This window comes from Bos indicus x Bos taurus, chromosome 13 (genome assembly GCF_003369695.1).
Source record: "Bos indicus x Bos taurus breed Angus x Brahman F1 hybrid chromosome 13, Bos_hybrid_MaternalHap_v2.0, whole genome shotgun sequence".
In the NCBI taxonomy this organism is placed as follows: domain Eukaryota; kingdom Metazoa; phylum Chordata; class Mammalia; order Artiodactyla; family Bovidae; genus Bos; species Bos indicus x Bos taurus.
The window spans coordinates 36,174,061-36,198,512 of NC_040088.1; the positions used below are offsets into that span (position 1 = coordinate 36,174,061).

At 47.3% G+C, this 24,452-nt stretch overlaps 1 protein-coding gene across 2 annotated transcripts in view; it reads left to right on the plus strand.

The window, feature by feature from the left end:
* Nucleotides 1-3,607: 3,607 nt before the first annotated feature.
* RASSF2 (Ras association domain family member 2) overlaps nucleotides 3,608-24,452 on the plus strand; it is a 59,008-nt gene continuing 38,163 nt past the window's right edge. Inside the window, exon 1 of one of the 2 annotated variants that reach the window (XM_027559430.1) lies at nucleotides 3,608-3,925. The gene's annotated coding sequence lies outside the window, so the exon portion shown is untranslated. Of the gene's footprint in view, nucleotides 3,926-12,019; nucleotides 12,225-24,452 lie in introns of those variants that run through there. The other variant, XM_027559432.1, reaches the window with a different exon arrangement.

The window sequence follows — 24,452 nt, forward strand, 5'->3', positions numbered from 1 at the left end:
AGATGGATCTTTAGGGGATATTCTCTTCCCTTCTCAAGGCTAGTGCCTCAGCTCCCTTGACTGCCCTGCAGAGGGACTGCTTTGCACCATCCCTTGAAAGCAGAATGCTGAGGGGTGGTGTCCCCATTCATCAGTGTTTGGTTGGCAGATACCGCTAATATCTGCAGCTTGTATACCTCATGGTTTGGGTGCTCCATTCTCCTTCAGAGCTCTGCAGTGCTCCCTATCTTCTCTAACCTTAACTCAGCCCTCACCAATGGTCCCTCTGAGTCCCCATCAGCTTCCAGGGTCAACTTGCCCTCTCCGAGTTGGGTCTTAGAGCAGATGTTTTGTGTCACCTTCCCGCAGCCCACTGTTCACTCCCAGCATAGCTAGGCTGGGCAGCTCCACGCACAGTAGTTCCTCCTACCTCAAGTGTCAACGGCAGTGGTTCTGGCTTTTCTACCTCAGATGTTTCCTTGAGATCAAAGATATTCACACAACCAGGAAGTAAGAAGAGGTAAACTTTCTTGGGAATAATCCTCAACTGTTGTGGAATGAGAGTCAGTGGATAAATTTCCAGCTGCCTGACCTTCAGAGAGAACAATTCTGAGGTGCATTTTAGAGTTGCTTAGAGGCCCCAAAGGAATGCAGGACCAGTTGTATATACTGTATTAACTTTTTCTCCTTGTTTGTCTCATGCCACTGCTTTCTGAGATCTACTCCTAAGTACATGACTTACACCCAAGTTCTTTCCTCACATTCTGCTTGAGGAAGCTCAAACTAAGATAGGTGCAACAGAAGGGCATGGTTCACCATTTAGCTTTCTTCTGAGGTCCCTGGTCCTTGGGAGCAGGTGAGAACTCTACATCAGTTCCATGCCATGCAGGAACTGTGGGTGACCCCAGAAAGCTAAACCCAGGCCCTCCCTTTGGGTAACATAAACAATCCACTAAGTTGACTTTAAAGAGGCTCCCCTCCACCCTCGGGTCAGTGTCTGAGAACCTTGGAGAAAGAAGGAGGCAGCCAGTGAGGTGATCTCCTCTATTTTATCCCCAGAACTCCCTTTGGTCCATCAACATATCTTCGCACTCTGGTTGAAATCACAAACAAAGAAGTTGTAGCATTTCCTACTGTCTATATCCCCTACTTCTCCTTCCCTTCCCCCAGAAAACAGTGCAATTGAAGAGTAGGCTCTGGACTTCCTGACTTCTCTGCATCTCCTGCTTTTCTTCCCAGGCACAAAGTAGAACTCTGATCTTGGTAGGCAAAGTCTGCCTCTTGAGATATTACAGGGGAAGATAGAACAATATTGAAAATCATTTTCTCCGACCATGCTTGATACTTCTGTCACTGTTTCGCTAAAGAGAAAAGGGAAATCAGCTTTGAGACTCCAAGCTCCTCAGTGACCTCCTTGCTCTTTAAATTTGTGCGGTCCCAATATGGTAGCTACTAACCACATGTCACTATTATGCACTTGAAATGTGACTAGTGGAACTGAATATTAAGTTTATGTAAGCTTAATTGTTAAAACAAATTTAAAAACTGATAATTCAATTATTGGGAAATTTTAAGCATGTTGGAACAACTTGGGTACATGTGAATATACTTTTTTCAAGTGAAAGTTTCATAAAACCTTAATACAGATCAAGTATTTTTAAATTTTTATTTCAAAATTTAATCCTCAAGTTGAGAGTTTCTGAAAAGACCCTGATGCCTGGAAAGATTGAGGGTAGGAGGAGAAGGGGACAACAGAGGATGAGATGGTTGGATGGCATCACCAACTCAATGGACATGGGTTTGGGTGGACTCCAGGAGTTGGTGATGGACAGGGAGGCCTGGCATGCTGCGGTTCATGGGGTCGCAAAGAGTTGGATACGACTGAGTGAGTGAACTGAACTGAAGTGTAAATACATACCTGATTTCAACCTTAGTACAAAAATGGAATGTAAAATATTTTATGAATAACTTTCTTTATATTGTCTACACATTGAAATAGTAATATTTTGGTTATGTTGGTTTATATAAAATATATTATTAAAATTAATCTCACTTTTTTTGTTTTTTACTATTTTTAATGTGACTACAAGGTTTTAAATTGCATCTCTGGGCATGCGTTGTATTTCTACTGGAGGATGGCTCTAGAAATACTTTTCTGCTGCTTCTTTGAGGTCATGTGCCTCCTGGGGGTAGAAGTTTGCAAGAAAACATGAAAAATTATCTGGCTGCTTTCTTCAACAGGAGCGTTAAGCCCCAGTGATGGAAGTGATGGCCACTCTTTGGCATATGTCTGGGGTGCAGGGAAGGCCAGTCTATGATGAAAGAGAAGAGTTGGCTTCTCAGAGAAGACCTTCTGGGTTACTGGAAGCCCTTCAAGTTCTGTATTTGCTTCTTATGGAGCTCTGCCTGTAATTTTGACCTTAATGTTGGAGGGAAATCCTCATGTCCTCAAAATACATTTCCCTGAAGGTGCTCCTATTACTTGCAAAGCAAAGAAGCTTACTGAGAATTAACTCCAAAGTTTGGGGGGTGGGGGAAGGGGGATTAATGATTGAGCTTTTGTGTTTTACAGCTCACTGGGAAGGAACCAGAAGAGTTTTTTCCTGTAGAAAAAGTTCATCAGTGGTCTCCTTGTTCTGGGGTAGCTGACACAGTTTTCACCACTAACCTTCAGCTGCATTTTGGATTCAAAAGACTTTTGTGGCCAGCCTGGGAAGCAGATCACCATTTATAACATTGTTTCTAAGGGAAACACATTGCATGCACCAAACAATGAATTTATAAAGTGTGTCTGGCTTCCAGGAGGGATGAGCTGACCCAGCTGTACCCTGAGGTATAGTTTAACCCTTAGTCTCTGACACCAAAAGGCCTGGAGATCAACTTTACAGGGCTGGAGTATGTATGTTAGTCGCTCAATCGTCTCTGACTCTGCGACTCCATGGACTATAGCCCGTCAGGCTCCTTTGTCCATGGAATTCTCCAGGCAAGAATACTGGAGTGGGTTGCCATTCCCTTCTCCAGGGGATCTTCTTGACCCAGGGATAGAACCCAGGTCTCCTGCATTGCAGGAAGCCCATAGTATGTTTGTGGGGCTGGGGGAGAATTGCGATAAGGAGGGAACAGATAAAGCGCCCCTCATCTGGGGTACTCTAGGGATCCCTGTACACTGAGAGGCCATGGAGGCTCAGGGATGACTAAGAGGGGGAGGTGAGAGGAGGACAAAGAAACTTGGCCTGCATATTGCTGTCATGTGTGCCAGCCCGCGAAAGCCCGCGAAGTCCAAAGGGCCTTGCTCAGCTCAAACCCTTTCTGGAATAAGCAGGTGTTAGAAAAAATATCCCATATTCTCTGCTTGGGGAATCCAGGGCGCTCGACGAGGGCTTCGCGGGGAGTGGCTATCACGGTCCAGAGCGAGCCAAGGGCCAAGACTACATCCCTTTCGGAGGTTTTGGAGAATGCAGTGAGTGAGCCAGCTCATCCTCCCCACCCTCTTACTTCTACCCCTCCACCCCAGGCCGGAAGAGGCGCCTGCAGCCTGAGCCCTGACTCGCAGGAGGGAAGGAGGCGACGCGCAGCCACAGCTTTGTCTGGGAGGGAGGGGAGAAGCCCCGCCCCCAGGGGGCGGGGGGCCGCGAGAGGAGGGGGAAGAAGAAAGGCCAGGGAAGCAGGGTGGAGGGAGAGGTGGAGAGCTAGAGAAAAGAGTAAGGGAGGGCGGTCAGATCCGATAGAGGCAGATAAAGACAGAGGGGCAGGAGAGAGGACGAAAAAGGGCGGAGGGGGGCGGGGCGCCCGACCCCCAACTGCGCGGCTGCAGCAAGCTCTGCCGAGCTGCTAGGGAGCCTGGCCCGCCGACTGCTGAACGAGCTCCGCGGCCACCCCCGCCCCCCTACTTTCCAATTCCACGGTCCCCGCAGCGCGCGCGAGATGCAGCCGGTTCCGGACGCAGGCAAGGCGCGGGGCGCGGGCGGCTGGGAGCGAGGCTCCCGGAGCAAGTTGCGGGGCGCGAGGTGTGGCGCACTGGGCGGTCCTCTCTCCCCCGGCGGAAAGTTTTCTCGCAGTGTCCCCCGCTTCCTCCGTGTCAGCCCCTCAGTCCCTCAGCGCCTGTTCTCCTCTCTCCTTTCCCAGACGCTGGGGGTTCCAGGGCGTGCGGACTCCGCTGGGGCCGCGTAGGCGCGGAACCCCGGCCAGCCCGCCTTCTGAGGGACAGAGTGGTCCAGGCTCGTCCTTCCCCCTCGATTCCCTGGGGGGTTCTTCCATCTCTCCGCGCCAAGGGCGGCGTCAGGAAGCCCTCCCTCGCCCCCCCCCCCCCTCGCCACCTTATTCCCGGGGTCCCCCGGGACTCCCTGGCGAGAAGTTGCCGGGCGGGCAGGTGCAGGGACGTCAGGCCCCGACAGCCCAGGGGCTTGGGTGGGTGGTGGTGTCCGATCCTAATCCGGTTCTCTTCTTCCCGACTGAACCGAGGGTTCCCTGGAGGCGAGTCCCAACCAACAGCGCCTGAGCCTCCCTTGGCCTTCAGAAGGGCGTTGGACGCCTAGGGCCCTGGGTCCTCCTTGTACTTCCCCTTTGCCGGCTCTTGGCCTGCCTCCAGAGCCTGAGGTCGTTGAGAACCTCAGCTTTGCGTCCTCCCTCACTGAAGAGGCAAGTGCCTTGGGCCGACTCTGGCCACCACTGCATTTTGAGCGCCTGCATTGCACTCAGTTCCTAAGCTGGGAGAGCCCTAGGGACAGAGAGAGGCACAGTGGCCTGACAGGGAGACATGCGGCTCCATTTTATCCTGGGGCGCTCTTTGGGTCCTGAGTTGCTCACTACACCTCTGCCCCTCAGTGACAGAAGGAGCTGAGGGCCAGGCTTCTGAACCCTGCGATGCACTTTATTCCCAGGTGTGTGGAATCTGGATCCCTAGAGCTTGTTCTCCCAGAGAACAGAGTTGTCTAGAGCTGGCCAAGTTCATAGTATGTACTTTACATGTGATGAGTGAATGTAGGCACCAATGAGCTGACAAATAACAATTCCTGTCACAGTTGATCTTGGTACAATGGGAAGAAAGAATTAGAAACAATGATTCTTTTAAACAGCTGTGAGACAGAACCAGGGGCCTTCTTTCCAGAGCATCTGGTTGAAGAATCTGGGGATGGATTTATTTTATTCATCAATCTACATTTACTTACTGGAAACTTTTTCTTCAGGTGGTCTGAAGAATTAAACCTCTTGTGGCTAAGCTATATTACATTGTTTGAGAAGAGGTTTTGTTTGTTTGTTTGCTTGTTTTTGTTGTTTTGTTTTAAACTTGTGTCCAAACTCAGTGTTTTAGGGACTAAAATTGAAGTCAGCCTGCGAGGTGCCCATTTGGGATGAGAGACTCGAGTAAGGCCATGAGTATGGGCAGCAACTGTGCTTTCTCCTCTGAACAGGTCAGCCTGATGCCTGGGAGCTGCAGCAATCCAGTGGGTCTCAAGGGGATGGAAGAGGGCCTCAAAGAGGCTGAGCTCAGAGAGGCAGGGTAGCTTTAGAAAGAGGGTAGTTCTTGCCCTGGGGTAAGGATGTAGAGATGCCTGGGAGTCTGGGCTGGTTCAATTCAGGATTCCCTGGGCTAAGAAAGCTGGAAGGTGAATCCTGCTCCTCCTTCAGAAAAAGGGAGAGCAGAAGTGGAGTACTGAGTAGATCTTTGACATGCAACCTAAACACACCCCATGTTCCTCTGTCCTTGTTTTTATGCTGGTGAAATCCGGTTAGAATGATGAGGACACCTTTGGCGGACCTGGTTGAGAGAAGGCCAGGGGACCTGGAGCCCCTAGTCACATCCTTGTCCAGGGGAAGGTAATATGCCCTCTGCACCTGGCAGAGCAGGCCAGGGCCTGCGCAGTATCTGCCCCTGCTGTATTTCTAGCTGGCAGCATCCCCACCCTCCTGAGAGTGGTTTCACCCTGCTCCAGAGTCCACTTCTCTGGGGTTCATGCAGAGGTGGGACGAGATTATCAGAGAATCCCTTGGAGAGCTTGGGGAAACTGGACAATCCCGAGAGCAGTCTCAGGATTTGTCCACGTTCCTTTTCCTCTGCCCAGAGTGAGAAACTGGGAAGGTCTCAGCAGTGTTTTGGGGGATGGAACAAGACATCCAGTCTGTCTTCAAGCCATAGTTGCAATTTATAGGGTTTATAAAACTAGGGCAGTTGTCCTTTTCTGCACCTCCTCGCTCATCCCACTACTCATCACAATATGGTCCAGTTATTTATCCCAGTGACATACCGTGCTATTTAAACACTCCCTGCCTCTCCAGAAGAATTTTAAATAAATCCTTAAGGCTGGGTTAGCTACCACAGGCCCATGATTGCTGACTTCAATTGTTTGATTATTTGTGGGTTCCTATGGAGGACGTGGTGGGGGAGGGGATGGAGCGGGAGGCAGAGGGGAAGCAGAGCGCAGTAAACAGGAACATCCTCCAGATTCCATTGGCTAGGTGGCCAGGAGGTCATTTTTAATCATCCCTTGGATGGTAGACTCTGGAGCCTGTAATCAGAGGTTGATGCAGCTGCTCAAGGACGACTGCTTGAGGCTGTAGAATTCCTGTCCAAGGCAGCTGTGACTGAACTAGAGAAGGCAACCTCTCACTGAAGAAAGGGCAGGGAACGGGCATTTGGTTAATTCTTGTGGGATGAGCAAAGTGACTTAGAATGGCTTTTCCTAATCCTTATGTTGATAAAAATTAGCAAAAAGATACATTTTATTTCCTTGGACATATTACACCGAGGTCATTTGGCAAATACATTTACTTTTACCAGCATGGCACTTTGCCCATAGTCTTAGTTTGATTAACTGCTCCTTTCTATAATGAAAAAGGTATTGGATTTGGAGTTTGAATGACTTTCAAATTTTCTAGCTGCATAATCTTGGGCAATGGAATAGATGCTGTCAGCATCCATTCTGTGTTCCCTTGACCTCAACCAGTGCTGTTGGGAGCAAGTGTATAAATGCTCCAGCTCCCTCACTTCTCTGCTGGGGCAGCTTTGGGGCATATTCTATGCTGTCTTTCAGAGTTGCTTAGTAAGACCATTTCACAGTTGCTTATAATAATAACTGACTCCTGTCACTGGCTGCCTTCCCTTCCCTCTTTCACTTTCCCACTCCCTTTCTACTTGGACTTGAATCCTTGTCCTATGGTCAACCTCTGGGGGAACCAACCTAAGTCTTTAGTTTGTAGTTAAAAGTCATTTTAAGTCTTTGCCTCTCCATAGAGAATAGATCTTGCCAAAGGGGAGGAGTGCAGGAGAGGGTTGGATTAGGAGTTTGGGACCAGCAGATGAAAACTATTATATGTAGAATGGATAAACAACAAGGTCATATTGTGTACCACAGGGAAATATATTCAATATCCTGTAATAAACCATAACGGAAAAAATAAAAATAAACCTTGGTTCTGATAAAAAGTGGAAGATTCCTCCCACCCAGCAGGACCTGAAAAGCTTGGGGCCACGTTTCCAGTTACTTCCAATGTCACTGCATCCAGGAATTGTTCCCTGACTGTGCCCCATGGGAGTATAGCCCCCTCTTTTGCATTCTCATTCACATTTTGCCCATCCCTTTCTTCCTTGTTCCATTGTTGTCTCTCTCTCACCTTGTGCAATTTGAGAGCTGAGTCCTTGACTGATACTTCAGTAGCATCCTGCAAAATGCTTTTGACATCTTGGATTCCTTTTAAATATGGTTGAGTTAATAAAAAGTGAGAAGAAAAAAAAAAAGGCTCTGAGTCTCAGTTTCCCCAACTGAATGATGGAAATGATAACTGTCTCACTGTGATACGTGCTCAGACACAGCGAGCATCCGGCAAACGTTTGCTGGCTCTTTGAATAGTACAGGTGAGGCTGTGATGGATTTGGGAATGGGTATTGTGGTGGACCATGAAGAATTATGCTTTGGAGAGAGAGGCTCGAGAGCCAGTAGGAGCCAGCTCCAGCACACACCTGGCCTTGACCGGACTGGGATGTGATCAGTGTCTTAATTTCCGATTTTGTAGACAGGTGAGGAGGATAAGAATTACCTAGGTAATTACTAGGAGAAGGCGATGGCAGCCCACTCCAGTACTCTTGCCTGGAAAATCCCATGGACGGAGGAGCCTGGTAGGCTGCTGTCGATGGGGTCGCAAAGAGCCAGACACAACTGAGTGACTTCACTTTCACTTTTCACTTTCATGCATTGGAGAAGGAAATGGCAACCCACTCCAGTGTTCTTGCCTGGAGAATCCCAGGGACGGGGGAGCCTGGTGGGCTGCCGTCTATGGGGTCACACATAGTCAGACACGACTGAAGCAACTTAGCAGCAGCAGCAGGTAATTACTAGGTAAAAAGAAATACTAGGTGTCGAACTCCCCTGGCAGAGTCCAGTGGTTAAGACTCCACACTTCTAGTGCTTCCACTGCAGGGGGCGTGGGTTGGATCCTTGTTTGGGGAACTAAGATCCCAGAAGCCATGCAGCATGGCCCAAAATATTTTTAAAAAAAGAACTGTACTAGGTGTCAAAATTTGGGTATGTTCAACTGTGCCCTAAACTGACTGAATCATTGTGTATGAGACACTTATGGGGTTCAGTTAAAAATTATTGAAGTGTCTATGCTATGAGTTTTGGGGTGGAGCCTTGATTTCCTCTCCTCCAAGGGTAGAGATTAGATCATTCCACAGGTCCCTTCTAATCCCTGGTCTCCTCAAGAAGAGTCCATTGCAATCTCCTTCTGTCCATACAAAAAAAACCTTTAACAAAAGAAAACCTTTCATGTGTCTACACAGAGGTTACTCACCATGGGGCACCCAGCACTGGGCCATCCTAGAGTTTTAGTTTTACTATAGTCTTTCCTGCTGGCACAGGAGATTTCAGTGGAACCATCTCAGTAAATTTTGCTTTCCTTGTGTGCCAGTTTCACTTAATGACCTAGGCATGATATGTCCCCAGGAGGACTGGGGAGTGGGTAAAGAGGATATGGAAATGATACGCCCTTTCCTGAACCACTGTGCAAAGTTGTAGACACCCACATGGAATCCAGGAAAAGTTCATGTGGAAGAAGAGACTTCTATATGACAGAATTCAGCCTTCCTGGTTGGGTTTTACTCATAAGGCTCTATTGATAACCCTTCTGAGGGAGTCCCTGATTCAGCAATTCCACCCAGAGGAATTGGACACGTGCAGAAAAATAAGTGCATGAGCAATGTCCTGTGAAATATTGTTTATAATAATAATAAAACCAAAAATGGAGACTAAATGCCCCCAAATAGTAAATTTGTTAATCATGGTGTATCTCTACATTAAAATACCGTGTGATTACAAAATATTTAGGATATAGATATGTATCTGTTAACATGGGAAAATATACATTTGTAAAGAGTAGGTTACCAAACATTGTGCTGTTGTTGTTACTGTTCAGTCATCCAGTTGTGTCCAACTCCTTAACGACCCCATGGACTGTAGCCCACCAGGCTCTGTCCATGGGATTCCTCAGGCAAGAATTCTGAAATGGGTTGCCATTTTCCTCAATTGCCATTTCCAAACAATGTGCTGGTTTTGTAAGGTCCATTTATATTTGCCTCTGTAAGGGTATATGGAAAAATATTAACAGTGATTGTCGTTGACTGGTGGAATTTTGGAAGATTTTAATCTTACATTTTCTTATATTAAGTATTTTCAGTTTTTTATTGTATTTAAAATATGCACAATATAAAATTCACCTTTTTAACCATTTTTAAGTGTACGGGTCAGTGGCTGTCTTAGTCCGTTTGAGCTATGTTGTATAACAAATGCCACAGAATGAGTGACTTATAAAAAACAGAAACTTACTGCTCACAGTTCTGGAGGCTGGGAGTCAGATCAGGCTGTGAACATGGTCAGGTGAGGGTCCTCTTCAAGATCACAGACTTATTATTATACACTCCTGTGGCAGAAGCAGCTGGGGGTCTCTTTTAATCCCATTCATGGCTCTACCTTTGTGACCTAATTTACCTCCCAAAGCCCACCCCCCCACCCCTGCCCCTAATGCCATCATAGGATTTCAGCATATGAGTTGGGAGAGGACACAAACATTCAGACCATAGCAATGGCATTGAGTGCATTCACTGTGTTGTATGACCATAGCCACTATTCATTTCCAGAACTTTTCCAGAGACTCTGTACCATTGAACACTAACTCTCCATTCATTCCCCTCACCCCAGCTGCTGGTAACTTCTGTTAACATCTTCTTGAGTTTGCCTACTCTAGGTTTCTTTTAAGAGTGGAATTGTACTGTAATTGTCCTTTTGTTGATCTTAATCTTTTTGCTTTTCTATATCTTTAAAATTAAAAAAAAAAAATCCGTTTTACTCGTATAAAAGAAGAAAAGGAACAAGGAAGCCCTGAAGAGAATTGTGGTATTTGGTCTCTTGCATTTTCATTTCAGACTGGGCCACAAGGACCTGGCCATCCTTGTTGCTTCTGCTGCCATCACCTGGGATGGGGGTCAAGGTCTGACCTCCATCTCAGCCAAGCAGAACAAAGGTGGACAGCCAGTGGGCATCACAACTAATCACATTTGGGACTTGCTGGTTGCTAGCAGCTGGGCCTTGGGCCCCAGGCCTCTACTACTAAATCATCATATCCCAGGGTTTTTTGTGTGTGGTGGTGGGACAGAGAGTGTGCTTGGGGTTTACTGTGCCTTAAACCTAACAGCTATCCTGTAGTGAGTAAGGTCCAAACCAGATGGAAGTTGGATTGTTGATACTATCTTACTTAAAGAATGAGAATGAGAGCCTCAGCCTTTCTATTTGAAACATCCTTTGTGTATTCCAGATCCTGTGGCTCAACTCAACTTACTAAATACCCACCATGGCACCTGTGGCGGCTGCTGAATGCTTTGTCCACAGGCAGGGTCAGCCTGCCTGGGATGCAGAGAAGACTTTAACTGGTGGAGTCCATGAGATCCTAAGTACTCTGGGAAAAGGGTAGTGGCCTCAGATAATCAGTGCCCTCTTCCTAAAGCTCCATGCAAGCTTTTATAGACATCTGGGCCAAGGATTGCTCTCTTGTGTGTATGGTGGGTTATGTATTTGACAGGATAATCAGGGACATGGAGCAGAGGAGTGGAGGCAGGGGAGGTGGTATGTATGTGTGTTTCAGTCTGGTCTGAGGTGAGAGGACATCAGGAAGCGTCAGTCCCCAGAACCTGGGTACTAGGTTGCGTGACTGTATTCAGGGATCAAGGGAGTAGGTCAAGTGGCTTTGCTGTGGGACGCCTTGTTCTATGGAAAATGCTTTAAGTTCCTCATTAATCAAGCTCCCAGAGGAAACTGCCCGCCCTCCAGCAAGTTGCTGAGAAAATGTAGGTCTGGGAGGGACAGATGTAAGTACTGTGCTCTCTGGAAATTACCTGGCTCTGTCTGTTTTCTCTCTGCCCAGCTGCTCTTTGAATCCCAGACAGTGAGGGGGAAGTGAAAAGACTTTACAGAAATGGCCTTTGAAGACCATTTTGAGAAGTTCAGTTTTTCATGGTGCTGATTTTTCTTTAGGTTAGTCAGCTGGTTGCAGGACAGGAGGAGGAGAGTGTGAGTGTGGTTTTGTGTAAAACTTCCCCTGAGCCTCCTGGAAATGTTCTGGAAACCCCTGGATGAGCTGTCTCTCCTGGGTCCAAGATCTGCTGTGTGAGGCTGAATTTCCCTGCCTGTATATACTGTAGGGTGTTAACGAGGTTAAGAAAGGGTGGATATCAGATGCCGCGCCATGGCTGCCCCCAGGGGGAGGCTCAGTACTTGCTGGACCCTCCTCTGCTTGCCCTTCCTTACTGCTTCCAAGGGCAAGGAACCTGCCCATACCTGGGGGTGAAGGAAGCCAGCACTTGAGGCTTTTGCGTTTCCTATCCTGGCTCCGGGGAAGCAAGGAGGGGAAACCCTAAGATCTCTGCACACAAAGCTGAGTCTCAGTCAGTAGCACCAAAAAAGGGAAGGACCGCTGGGGTATCCTTAGGAAGGGGATGTGAGGTCAGAGATGAGTCTCAGAGAAGCACTCAGTAAACAGGAAGTGTGGCCAGAGAGAAACCTGTGCTTGTAGGAAGTGGGGCATTGGCGGCCGCCTCCCAGCTTGGCCTGGGTAAGCCAGCACTCCCTGCCGAGCTGATGGCAAGTGGAGGCTCAGAACACGAGGGGTGACACAGATCTTGGGCCCTCCCTGTGAGACAGGGCTCCACTTGAATCTTGTAATTATTGGGCTGGAGGAGAGCTTAATTTGCCCTTCGGAAGGTAGGACTTTAAATATCCCATAAAATAACCCTCGGTTTTGAGAAATGCAGGTCAAGGGATGTTTAGTCTTATTTGCCTCCACCAACTTCCCATTCTTTGCTCGTGCCAAGTCAGTTATATGGAATTTTGCACTTCGTTGAGTTTTATCCTGTGAGGGGACACATCTTGGCAGAACCCCTTTGGGTGAAGGTGATGGAGGTGCTGCTTTAGGGAGGAAGAGGTGACTAGGCCCTTCCCTGGGGGCCTGTAGATATTGGAAGTTATCTTTCTAAGTCTTGTAGGTTCTCTGAGCTATAGTCAAAGTTCTTTATACACACACACACACACTCCCTCTCTCTCCATACACTCTGTCATACACCCCTACCTACACATTCATTTGCACACTTACTTACACTCTCCCTCACACCGATACTTACACATTTACACATGCATACTCTCTTACACATTTACACCTATACATTTCCTCACACATCTACACCTACACATTCACACACACAGAGCTTTTTCTGTATGGAGTTTTTGCTTTCTTTATGTCTTTTTGGTCCCATTCCAACACCCTGCTTATTTGACATGAAGCTAAGGGTCTTTGGGTTTCCTTCTAAATATGCATCCAGAAAGTCAAAAACTTGGGGATGTAGATGAGACTTCCCTATAAACAAGTAGTTGCTCACCTGGGCCTGTGAGGTGATTGTTTAGGAGAGCGGGATTGTGGGGGGCAGGGGGTGTGATTGTGGGGGGGGGGGTTTGTTGTGACTCTCCAGATCACTCATCTGGGCCTGTGAGGTGATTGTTTAGGAGAGCAGGATTGTGGGGGGCGGGGGGTGTGATTGTAGGGGGGGCGGTTTGTTGTGACTCTCCAGGTCACTCACCTGGGCCTGTGAGGTGATTGTTTAGGAGAGCGGGATTGTGGGGGGCGGGGGGGTGTGATTGTAGGGCGGAGGGGGGGTTTGTTGTGACTCTCCAGGTCACTCACCTGGCCACCTGCCTACTAGCATGGGAGTAGGAGACAGGTCTTCTTAGCAGGAAACAGACCATTTCCTCAGAGCTTCCACAGGCACACTGAAGAATTCAGACCAGTGTGCAAAAGGCCTGAGCAAGAAGGATCAATGCCCAAGCTGTCAGTGGAAGAAGCTGGGGCTTTTGCAGACCATGCTCCTGGCACGAGGGAGCCCACTTGACCACCTGCCGAATCTCATGTACTCGTCTGGCAGGTGTACCAGACAGAGGCTTCTCCGGGGATAGGAGTGAGGTTCCCTGTCAGCAGGGGCCTTGGAGCTATTGTTAGACCCCCAGGCATTTTCCAGAACGAGGAACAGACAGTTTGTGGGGCCCATGAATGTGAGGAATAGCTTGTTCTGTAGACAGAGGGTGAGATATGTCTGGGCATTCATGGCCCTGTGACGTTGCAAGTACCCAGGTCTCTGGGTGGGATCTCTATCTCCTGCAGGGTCTGCTTTTCCTGCAGGTTGTCTGCCAGGCCAGTCACTGACTCACCTGTCTTCCCCAGGACTCTGGGGCATTCTGTGGCCAGCAGCTGAAGCCAGCCTCCAGCTGCCTGTCCTACTTGGAGCCTCTCATGCCCAGTGCTTAGCCAAGGCACCAGAAAAGGAACACTGTTCATGTCAGCTCTGTGACCTGGGACAAGTCACACAACCTTCTGTTTCCTCATCTTTAAAGTGGGAAAGTCCTGGCTGTTCTTTTGAAGAAATGATGCTAAAGCTAAAACTCCAGTACCTTGGCCACCTCACGCGAAGAGTTGACTCATTGGAAAAGACCCTGATGCTGGGAGGGGTTGGGGGCAAGAGGAGAAGGGGACGACAGAGGATGAGATGGCTGGATGGCATCACTGACTCGATGGACGTGAGTTTGAGTGAACTCTGGGAGTTGGTGATGGACAGGGAGGCCTGGCGTGCTGTGATTCATGGGGTTGCAAAGAGTCGGACACGACTGAGCGACTGAACTGAACTGAACTGAACTGAAAGTGATAAAAATAAAGAGTTCTTTTAAGGAATAGGCGAAAGCTTTTAGAGTCTTGTTACCAGGAGCACCAGCAGCATTTGGAAGCTTGTTAGGGATATACCTTCTCAGACTCCATTCCAGAAGTGTTGAATCAGAAATTGGGGGGTGGGAGAAAAGGAATCTGTATTTAATGAGCCCTCTGGGGGATTCTTTGGAAGGAATGATGCTAAAGCTGAAACTCCAGTACTTTGGCCACCTCATGTGAGGAGTTGATTCATTGGAAAAGACTCTAATGCTGGGAGGGATTGGGGGCAGGAAGAGAAGGGGACGACAGAGGATGAGATGGCTGGATGGCATCACTGACTCGATGGACGTGAGTTTGAGTGAACTCAGGGAGTAGGTGATGGACAGGGAGGCCTGGCGTGCTGCGATTCATGGGGTCGCAAAGAGTCGGACACGACTGAGCGACTGAACTGAACTGGGGGATTCTGATATATATTTCTCTAGAATATGGCCGGGTCAGGTGATTTTTAGCTGAAAACTTCTTCACTGCAAGGCAGCTGTAGTAAATATAACTTCTGTTTTGCATCAGACAGTCCTGAGTTTGAACTCCAGCTCTCTCTTCCTCACTGTGTGTCTTTGGACAAGTTATTAATACTTAACTTCTTTGTGCTTCGTTTGCTTCATGTGCAAAGTGAGACTATTAAGATTTCTTTCTACATGGGGTTGTTATGGACATTAAATGAGTCAAAACAGGTAATAGCTAGCCTGTAGTAAGCTTGCGTTTCTGTTAGTCATCTATTATTCACATTTGTTGTTTTATTATTAGCGTAGTAATATTGTTGTGATTGTTCTGTTCACTATTTGTGAGGAAAACGGGTGATCAGGGCTTCCTTTGACTAGTCTTCTGTTAGTTGTTTTTGCTGCCTGCCTCTGCATGAAAGTGCCATCCCTCCTCAGGCAGGACGCACCAACCTCTTAGTTATTTAGGTTGGTGCAAACATTTTTGTGGTTTTGGACTATAAATTTTTAAATTTAAATCATTGTAACTAGGTTCAAACACATCTTTATTAATCAAAATAGGTACCATTGCAATCACATTTTTGCCAATGAGAAATAAGTTTGTTTATTCCTGTAGCTTAAAAATCCCTGCTTTGGGATTCCACAAACTCTTGGAAAGCATTTTCTGTATGCTGTTGGTTGTGGAAGTATTTTCTCTGCAAAAAAGTGGTCGAGATGCTTGAAGAAGTGGTAGTTTGTTGCTGAGTGAAGTGAAGTGAAAGTTCCTCAGTCGTGTCCGACTCTTTGTGACCCCATGGACTGCAGCCTGCCAGGCTCCTCTGTCCGTGAGCTGGTGAGAGGGCAAGTGAATGTGGCGGATGAGGCAAAACTTCACAGCCCAATTCGTTAAACTTTTGAAGCATTGGTTGTGCGACATGAATTCGGATATTGTGGTGTAAAAGAACTGGGCCCTTTCTGTTGACCAATGCCAGCGGCAGGCATGGCAGTTTTTGGTGTATATCATTGATTTGCTGAGCGTACTTCTCAGATGTTATGGTTTTACCAGGATTCAGAAAGCTATAGTGGATCAGACTGTCAACAGACCACCAAACAATGATCATGACCTTTTTTTGGTGTAAGGTTGGCTTTGGGAAGTGGTTTGAAGCATCTTCTCAGTCCAGCTGCTGAGCTGGTCATCACGTTTTTGTTGCACGCCACAGTCCGATCAAGAAATGGTTTGTTGTTGTGTAGAATAAGAGATGACACTTTAAAGCGACAATTTTTTTGATTTGCAGTCAGCTTATGAGGCACCCACTTATTAAGCTTTTTCACCTTTCCAGTTTGCTTCAAATGTCAAATGACCATAGAACTGTCAATGCTGAGTTCTTCAGCAACTTCCCATGTGGTTCTAAGTTTCATTGATGGCTCTCAGTTGGTCATTGTCAACTTCTGATGGCTGGCCATTACATTCCTCATCTTCAAGGCTCTCATCTCCTTTACAAAACTTATTGAACCACCACCACACTGTTCATTAGGAGTTCCCAGGCCAAATGTGTTGTTGATGTTGCAAGTTAATAAGAAAATTGCTCGAATTTGCTTTTTGTCTAATGTCATTTCCATGATCTAAAATGAATATAAACAACAAGTAGTAAGTCATTAGCCAAAAATAAATAAATAAAGCAAGAAATATGCATTAAAATGATGCCATATAACCACACTTATTTAAGAATGCATTCCAGGATCAAACAGCAAATTTCAACAATACAAAAATTGCAGTTACTTTTGCACCAACTTACTACCTTCCCCTCTCCCTTTTCTCTAACCTCTAACATCTTTTTGGGTGCAGAGGGGCAAAGCTTTGTATTCGCAGTCATAATAAAGCTGAGGAAATGGAGTACATATACCCAGTACACTTGACCTTATCTCTCCTTTTTGTGCTGTTTAGTGCTCTTTTCTAGAGCAGAGTGACTGAGAACCCTGTAGGTGGTTCCCTGGAGGCCTGGACACCAGGGGTGGGAAAGGAATGGAGGAGGCATGTGGGTTTGGCCAGAAAGTGGACCTTTTACTGAAGAAAGCAATGGAAGGGAAAGTATGCTGTTCCTTCCTAGGCAGTCCAGATTTTGCCATTGTCTAGGACGGGCTCAGGTGGCATCTCTTGTAATCTCTAGATCTTGGCAGGGCCCCAGGCCATAGCTCAAGTCTCCTTCCATATGTGGTGCAATAGGACTGGGGTTTCCTGTTTGCCATTGATACTTCTTCCTGCTGCCATCCTAGCGAGCTGAAGTGCAGAGGGGCAGCACTATCTCCTCTTTCACTGCCTGGTTATAAAGTGGAGTCCCTCTGGAGACCTGATGAAGCAGTGATCAATGCTCTAGTATAAAGCACCATGTCAGAGAGCTTTTTTCTCCAACCTTGGAGCTCCAGATTGTCCCCAGAGGGCAGGGCAGAGCAGGGTTCAGAAAAGGGGTAGAGAGAGGCCTCAAAAGGGGAAGCTGCAGGCCTCCAGTTGGTGTTTCATTTGCATCTGGGGCCTGTAGCTGACTTCCTGGTTTCTGTGGTGTGGTGCCCTGGTTTGCTGGATGGGGCCCCTTGCATCTGCTCTGTGCATCTCTTCTCATCCTTGGGGGTGCTCTATGCGGTCCCCTCTCCCCTTTGAAGTTTGGTAATGGGAGGGGGGTGCAAAAGACAACTCATTTGTTTTTAGAAAATTCTTTTCCTTCCATTCTTGAAAGACTACTTTGAGATGCGTTTGGGGGTGTCCTCAGTTTATACAGCTCTATCTCCATCATATTTCATGGTGGCTCTCAGCCGTGGTTGTACATTGTCATGACGTGGGGAGGTTTTAAAAATGCTCATGCCTGGACCTCTTCCTGGAGGGTCTGAAGAAATTGGTCGGAGTTGCAGCCTCAACATCAGGAATTTCAAATCAACCCTCCTACCCCACTCCCTTGGCTTCCCACGTGGTGAGGTAGTAAGGAATCTGCCTGCCAGTGCAGGAGACACAGAAGATGTGGGTTGATCCCTAGATCAGGAAGATCCCTTGGAATAGAAAATGGCAACCCACTCTTGTATTCTTGCCTGGAAAATTCCACCAGCAGAGGAGTCTGGTGGGCTATAGTCAAGGGGGTCTCAGAGAGTCGGACACAACAGCACACACCAACATACCCCATTCCTACTCCAAGAGACTCAGATGAGCACCCAGAATTAGAACCTCAGATGCTGTGTGTCTTGAGGTCAACTGTTACTCCTTTCCACCTAGGTTTCAGTTGAGGCCTGGCCAAGTGCATATCCTTCTCACTGGTCAGGGCATAGCTCCGTGGGGTTTACCCCACTGGGAATGCTTTGTGGAATAAGCCCTCCCCTTTCCCAGCCTGTCTCCCTCTTCCAGTTATATCTTAGAGACTGGGACTGCCTGGGTCCTATAAATTGGCTGTTGTTCCCTCACTCCCATCCTACCCGGGGAGCTGAGGTGGGAGTCAGGATGTGGGGCCTGACTCTGGTTCTGGAAACAGGAAGACAGAAACAAAGAAGCAAAGAAACCACTGAGGAGGTTCTTCGTCTCACTCTGGGCTTTCCTGCCGGGGGTTTCCCTGTTTCTGTTCTTTATTTGCCTTCTGGGACTTTCCAGTTGATCAATAAAATGAGAGACACTTGGTCTCTAGGCTGAATCAGAAGCTTTGTAGGGATTAGCCGCCTCCTGGCGATGCTCTGAAACCAGATTAGCTTCAGTGTGTTCTCTGGGCTCCCTGACAGAAAGGGAGTGAGGGCACAGGAATTTGGAGGAACCAAGAACCAAGAACAGACAAAGCTGTTCTTTTAAGACAACGTCGAATGCCTTTTCTACCTTCTTAAGCTTCCTAAGGATTTAATGCTTTCTCTTCTCATAGGAAGTTGAGCTGGTTAATTTCAAGGGCCTGGAGAGCCCCTTGTTTATTCTTGGGGAGTCTGGAAACACCTGTGAGTGGAGAGTCTGTGAAAAGAGAAAGGAAAAACTCCCTTGTGCAACAGCTACAGGGTAGCTGCAGGGTTTTTACTGGTCCAGGGCTCGGGCATCTGTCCCCGTTTCTGCAGCTCAGCCTTGCATTGCACCCATTGATGCTGGGTGGGCAGCTGTTTCCTCCCAGCTTGAGAGTGGGTGGAAGAAGGTGACAGAGCCAGGAGCTGTTTCAAGCCCTAACGTGGGGCATGTGTGGTGGTCGCTGCTGGTATCCACCCAATCTCCTTTATCTACCGCATGTTATAAGTGTGGACTATTGACAGGTCTCAGTTGCTCCCTAGTCTTGAGAACTGCTCTTCAGGGAATGCCTCGGCTCTCACCCCCTCCTCCCAGGGGTGACTCTCAGCCAATGACTGACTAGTGCCAGATACAAAGGCCTGGTCTGCCTCTCTTAGGGTGGGACAGTTCCATGAAGTTGTTCACACCCTAGAGCTCCCATGGGATCAGGCTGTGGCTAGGCTCCAGTTCCTTCCCCAGCCCAGTCTTGCTTCCCTCACTTCCTTACAGGTTTCTCCTGAAGTCACTTCCTCAATAACTCATGTGCACAAGAATCCTCTGCCTCTAGGAATTCCCTGACATAAAACAGCAGGCTAGCTTTCCTAGGGCTGACTGTTGAATCCATTGTTACCGAATAACTAATAATGAGAATGGGAATATTTTCAGGAGAGAGACACAGTGTGGGATCTGGGCCCCAAAGAGAGAAACCTCTAAGCTCAGGAGAAGAAAGAAACACTAAATGAGTGGTTTCTGTGTGGTGGTAAGTGCTGTGATGAAGGACGGGCTGAGGTGTGGGTGCTGTCCCCTCAACACTACCCAGGGATAGTGGGAACAGTTTGTAGGGGGAGGTGGTTTTGGCAGGGTTTAGGGAATGCGTGAGTTTCCTTGGGTCTGAGAAGAAGGAGTACCCTCACAGAGCATGAAAAGCAGGCCCCAAAAGTTCTCTGTAGCTGGGATGGCATCATCTTCAGTAGCTTAGGAACCTTTGGTTTGTCAAGACATTGTCTTGGATCTTAGGGAAGATTGTGTCCTCAAGTTGTCCTGGGAGCAGGCAGGAAGGGTCTTCATGTGAGAAGTACTAGATTCTGCTGACAAGCTGCATGGCATCACACAGGTATTTAATGGAGCTAAGTAGAACCCAGTACATTCTGCTAGGGCATGAAGTGGTGCCAGAAGAGAGGACTGATTGGTTAGTGGCCTCAGCAAGTGTCCAGTGTCTAGGTGACTAGGAGGCTCATGTCCTGACTCTGCAAGCCCAATAGTATTCATGTCTCTAGACATTTTAGCAGATGCGCTTTATAGTTAATGGGGCTTCCCAGGTGATGCTAGTGGTAAAGAACCTGCCTGCCAATGCAGGAGACATAAGAGATGTGGGTTTGATCCCTGGGTTGGAAAGATCTTCTGAAGAAGGGCACTGCAACCCACTTCAGTGTTATTCCCTGTAGAATCTTATGGACAGAGGAGCCTGGCAGTTCATAGAGTTGCAAAGAGTCGGATACAACTGAAGCCACTTAGCACACACACATGCATGCATTCCATCTTTTAACGTTTTTCTAAAGAGAAGTTGTACTGATTTAGAATTCTTGAGGGCTAAGTGGTCATGTTCACAGCGTGGGGGTTCAGTAGGTTTAAATATGTTTTAAATGTCAAAGATTATTTGTGTCAAATCTGCCCTTTCATTCCTGTCCCATGCTTTCTCTCTTCTCCTTTCTCTGTATGGGACTCAGTAAGCTGTTTCAGTTCTGTGCCTGAGATGCTGGCTGATGTGGGAAGCCCCCTCCTTCCCCTCTCTCTTACTTTCCCCTCTTCCAAGAGATGGTGAAGAGTTGTTCTGTATTCTCAAGGCAATGTGGAAGCGATGCTTGGAAATGATCCTTACAAGGCATTTTGGAGTCCAAAAGGGCTTCATAAATTCTTGTTAACAGAGAAGACAGAAGAATTGCAACTAGCTAGCTGAGCAGATCTCTCTCTTCAAGACTGTAGATACTGGTGGGCATCCTTGGCAAAAGTGTCCAATTGAATCCATATCCCAGCCCCATCAATCATCATCCTCTGACTCTTCCTTGTATGAGAAGCAATATTCTGTTTAAGGAAGATTGGACTGAACTCTAAATTCTGGCCTTTTGTTTGCTCTGTGTTTGCCTTACAGTGTAGGTAAATTTAGCTAGCTTTTTTTCCCCTCTTCTGCTGGCTGGGGGTAGCCAGTGATTTGTGGTGATGGTTGGAAAGTTTATGAAGACAGATGCAGATGTTATCCTTGAGACAGACAAAGAAGGGCTTGGGCCCTAAAATCAGTTATCTGCAATTTCAGTTCAACAATATGGTAGACTGTGTAAGTATTTTCCTAACATTCCTAATCCAAGAAATGTAAAAGTCAAAACAAAAACGAAAAAGCTGGTGGGGAGAAGTCAGGCTGGAGACAAAGATTGGGCCAAATGAATCTGTGTGTGTGCTCCATTGTGTGCAACTCTTTGTGACCCCGTGGACTGTAGCCCGCCACGCTCCTCTTTCCATGGAATTTTCCAGGCAAGAATATTGCAGCAGGTCGACATTTCCTACTCCAGAGGATCTTTCCTACTCAGGGATCTAACCCACATCTCTTGCATCTCCTGCATTGGTATACCAGGCGAATTCTTTGCCACTGTGCCACCTCGGAAGCCTAGGTCAGATTTATAGTGATGGCCTTGTGAAATCACTCACTAGGGAGAGAGCGACTTAACTTTCGAGAATTCCCACATTTGGGCCATCAGACTACTTGATGGTTTTTAATCAACCTGGTAAGTAAAAAAGTATGTATGGATGTGAGAGATGGAAAGAAGGCTGAACACCAAAGAATTAATGCTTTTGAGCTGTGGTGTTGGAGAAGACTCTTGAGAGTCCTTTGGACTGCAAGGATATCAAACCAGTCAACCCTAAAGGAAATCAACCCTGAGTGTTCATTGGAAAGGCTGATGCTGAAGCTCCAATACTTTGGCTACCTGATGAAAAGAACTGACTCACTGGAAAAGACCCTGATGCTTGGAAAGATTGAAGGCAGGAGGAGAAGGGGACAGCGGAGGATGAGATGGTTGGATCGCATCAGCAACATGAGTTTGAGCAAGCTCTGGGAGTTGGTGATGGACAGGGAAGCCTGGTGTGCTGCAGTCCATGGGGTTGCAAGGAGTCAGACACAACTGAGCAGCTGAACTGAACTGAATAGTGCTGGAGAGAGAGGACAGACATTGCAGAAGATAAACCAAGAATGGAAGGAAGAGAAGCAGCAATCAAAGCTAGTATAGGATAACATTTCCCTGGCTGGAGAAAGACTTGAATGTTCAGGATGAGGTCTGTCAATGGACAGACACCACTAATCTGATTTCCACTCTATCTAAACTTAGGAACTGGCTCTGGCTGAGGTCCCTCATGACCTTATGTGGTAAATCAGAGACTGCTCTTTGTTTCTATTCCTTGGGTTCCCACCACCAGCTCCTGGCTCTGCTGATCACGGACTCCTTCTCTTGGTTTCCAAGATACTGTGTCTCCTCTTTTTCCTCCTCTTCCAGGGACTCTTTTTTTCCTGCCTATGCCTAACCTAGTGGGTTCATTGGATCCCTGCCCTTGGCCCTGCCCTTTAGTCCTCCCTACTCTCTCCTTGGTGACCTTGCCACTCTCCTGACCTCCCTCCCCTCAGTAGGGCCAGGATTCCCTCCCTGGGAGCTCCACACTGGCTCTTTCCTGGGGCACAGACCTGGCAGGGTTTCCTGTCTTCAGCATCATAGGGTTCCGTGACCTGCCTCAGACTCGGCCCATATTCCTCACAGCAGTGTTTGTGACTGCATGGCTACCTAGCAGCCCAGTGTAATGTGGGAATCTGGCCCTTTCCAAATCTTTTTACTGATGGAGTGTGACTTTTTTCTCTACCTCTTTAAACTCACTGGACACTGTTACTCCATCCCCACTGCCTGCTTCCCTGGGACAGGCCTCTCAATTGGTCCCTTTGCCTCTGTTTTCTTCCCTTATCCTATCTCAAAGTAAAGAGTAGAATGAGGTAATCATTCCAAAATTCAAATCAGATTACACCCTTCCCTTATAACTCCCCTTATTTTCCTGTTGCCACTGTAAAAAATGATCACAGACTTGATGGCTTAAAACAACAAAAATGTACTCTTTTACCTTCTGGAGGCCAGAAGCCTGACATTGGTTTCAGTGGGCTGAAACCAAGGAGTTAGTAGGGTTGCCCTCCCTCTAGAGCCTTTGGGGAGGGGTGAGGGGGAGGGTTAATTTCCTTGCCTTTTCTCGCTGTGTTCCTTGGCTAATGGTCCCTTTCTCCATCTTTCATCCAGAGTAGCATCTTCAAATATCTTTCTCTGTTGAGGCTGTCTGTAGCAGAATCTCCCTCTGACTTTCTTTTAAGGATACATGTGATTATATTTAAGGTCCACTCAGGTAATCTAATTAGGCTTATATAAAGAAAGCTGAGCACTGAAGAATTGATGCTTTTGAACTGTGGTGTTGGAGAAGACTCTTGAGAGTCCCTTGGACTACAAGGAGATCCAACTAGTCCATCCTAAAGGAAATCAGTCCTGAGTATTCATTGAAAGGACTGATGCTGAAGCTGAAACTCCAATACTTTGGCCACCTGATGCGAAGAACTAACTCATTGGAAAAGAGCCTGATGCTGGGAAAGATTGAAGGCGGGAGGAGAAGGGATGACAGAGGATGAGATGGTTGGATAGAATCACCAACTCAATGGACCTGAGTTTGAGTCAACTCTGGGAGTTGGTGATGGACAGGGAGGCCTGGCCTGCTGAGTCCATGGGGTTGCAAAGAGTCGGACACGACTGAACAACTGAACTGAACTGAGCTAGGTGGCCACCCACTCCAGTATTCTTGCCTGGAAAATTCCATGGACAGAGGACTATAGTGGGCTACAGTTCATGGGGTCATAAAGAGAGGGACATGACTGAGTGCACGTGTGCAGGTAATCTAGGGTAGTCTTCCTGTTTCCAGATACTTAATTTAATCACATCTGCAAAGTCCCTATCTTCATATAAAGTGACATGGACAGGTTCCAGGGATTAGGACCTAGATATCTTTGGTGGACATTGTTCAGCCTACCACACACCCCATCCCATTGCACTTCAGAGTCCAAACTCCCTGACATGGTCAAGCTCCAGCATATGTACTACCGCGTCTTGGTGCATGCTCCTTCTGCCTGGACCACTCTGCCCTTCACCTTTGCCAGCTCCGTCTCGTCACTGAGGTCTCAGTTTAGAGTTCACTTCCTCCAGAAAGCACCTGGGACACCACCCAAGTCCAGATTAAGGGTGTTTCCTTGTCCTTTCCAGCTTCTAAAAGCCTTTCCCACATTTCTTCTGCTCACACCCTTCTTCCTCCAGCTTCAAAGCCAGCAGGAGTGCGTTGAATCTTTTTCACATTATGTCACTATAACACTGATTTTCTGCCTGGTTTTTCCATTTAAAGTTTTGTGGCAAAACATACATAAAATGTACCACTATAACCATTTGTAAGTGTACAGTTCAGTAGCATTAAGTACATTCACATGGTTGTGCAGCCATCACATTATCCATCCACGGAACTCTTCATCCTGCAAAATTAAAACTATACCCATTAAATATCAGTAGTAACTTGCTATTTCCCTTTCCCCAACCCCTGGCAACCACCATTCTACTTTCTTGTCTCTTTGGATTTGACCTAGGTACCTCATTTAAGCAAAATTATACAGTATTTGTCATTTTGTGACTAGATTATTTCACTTGGTGTAATGTCCCCAT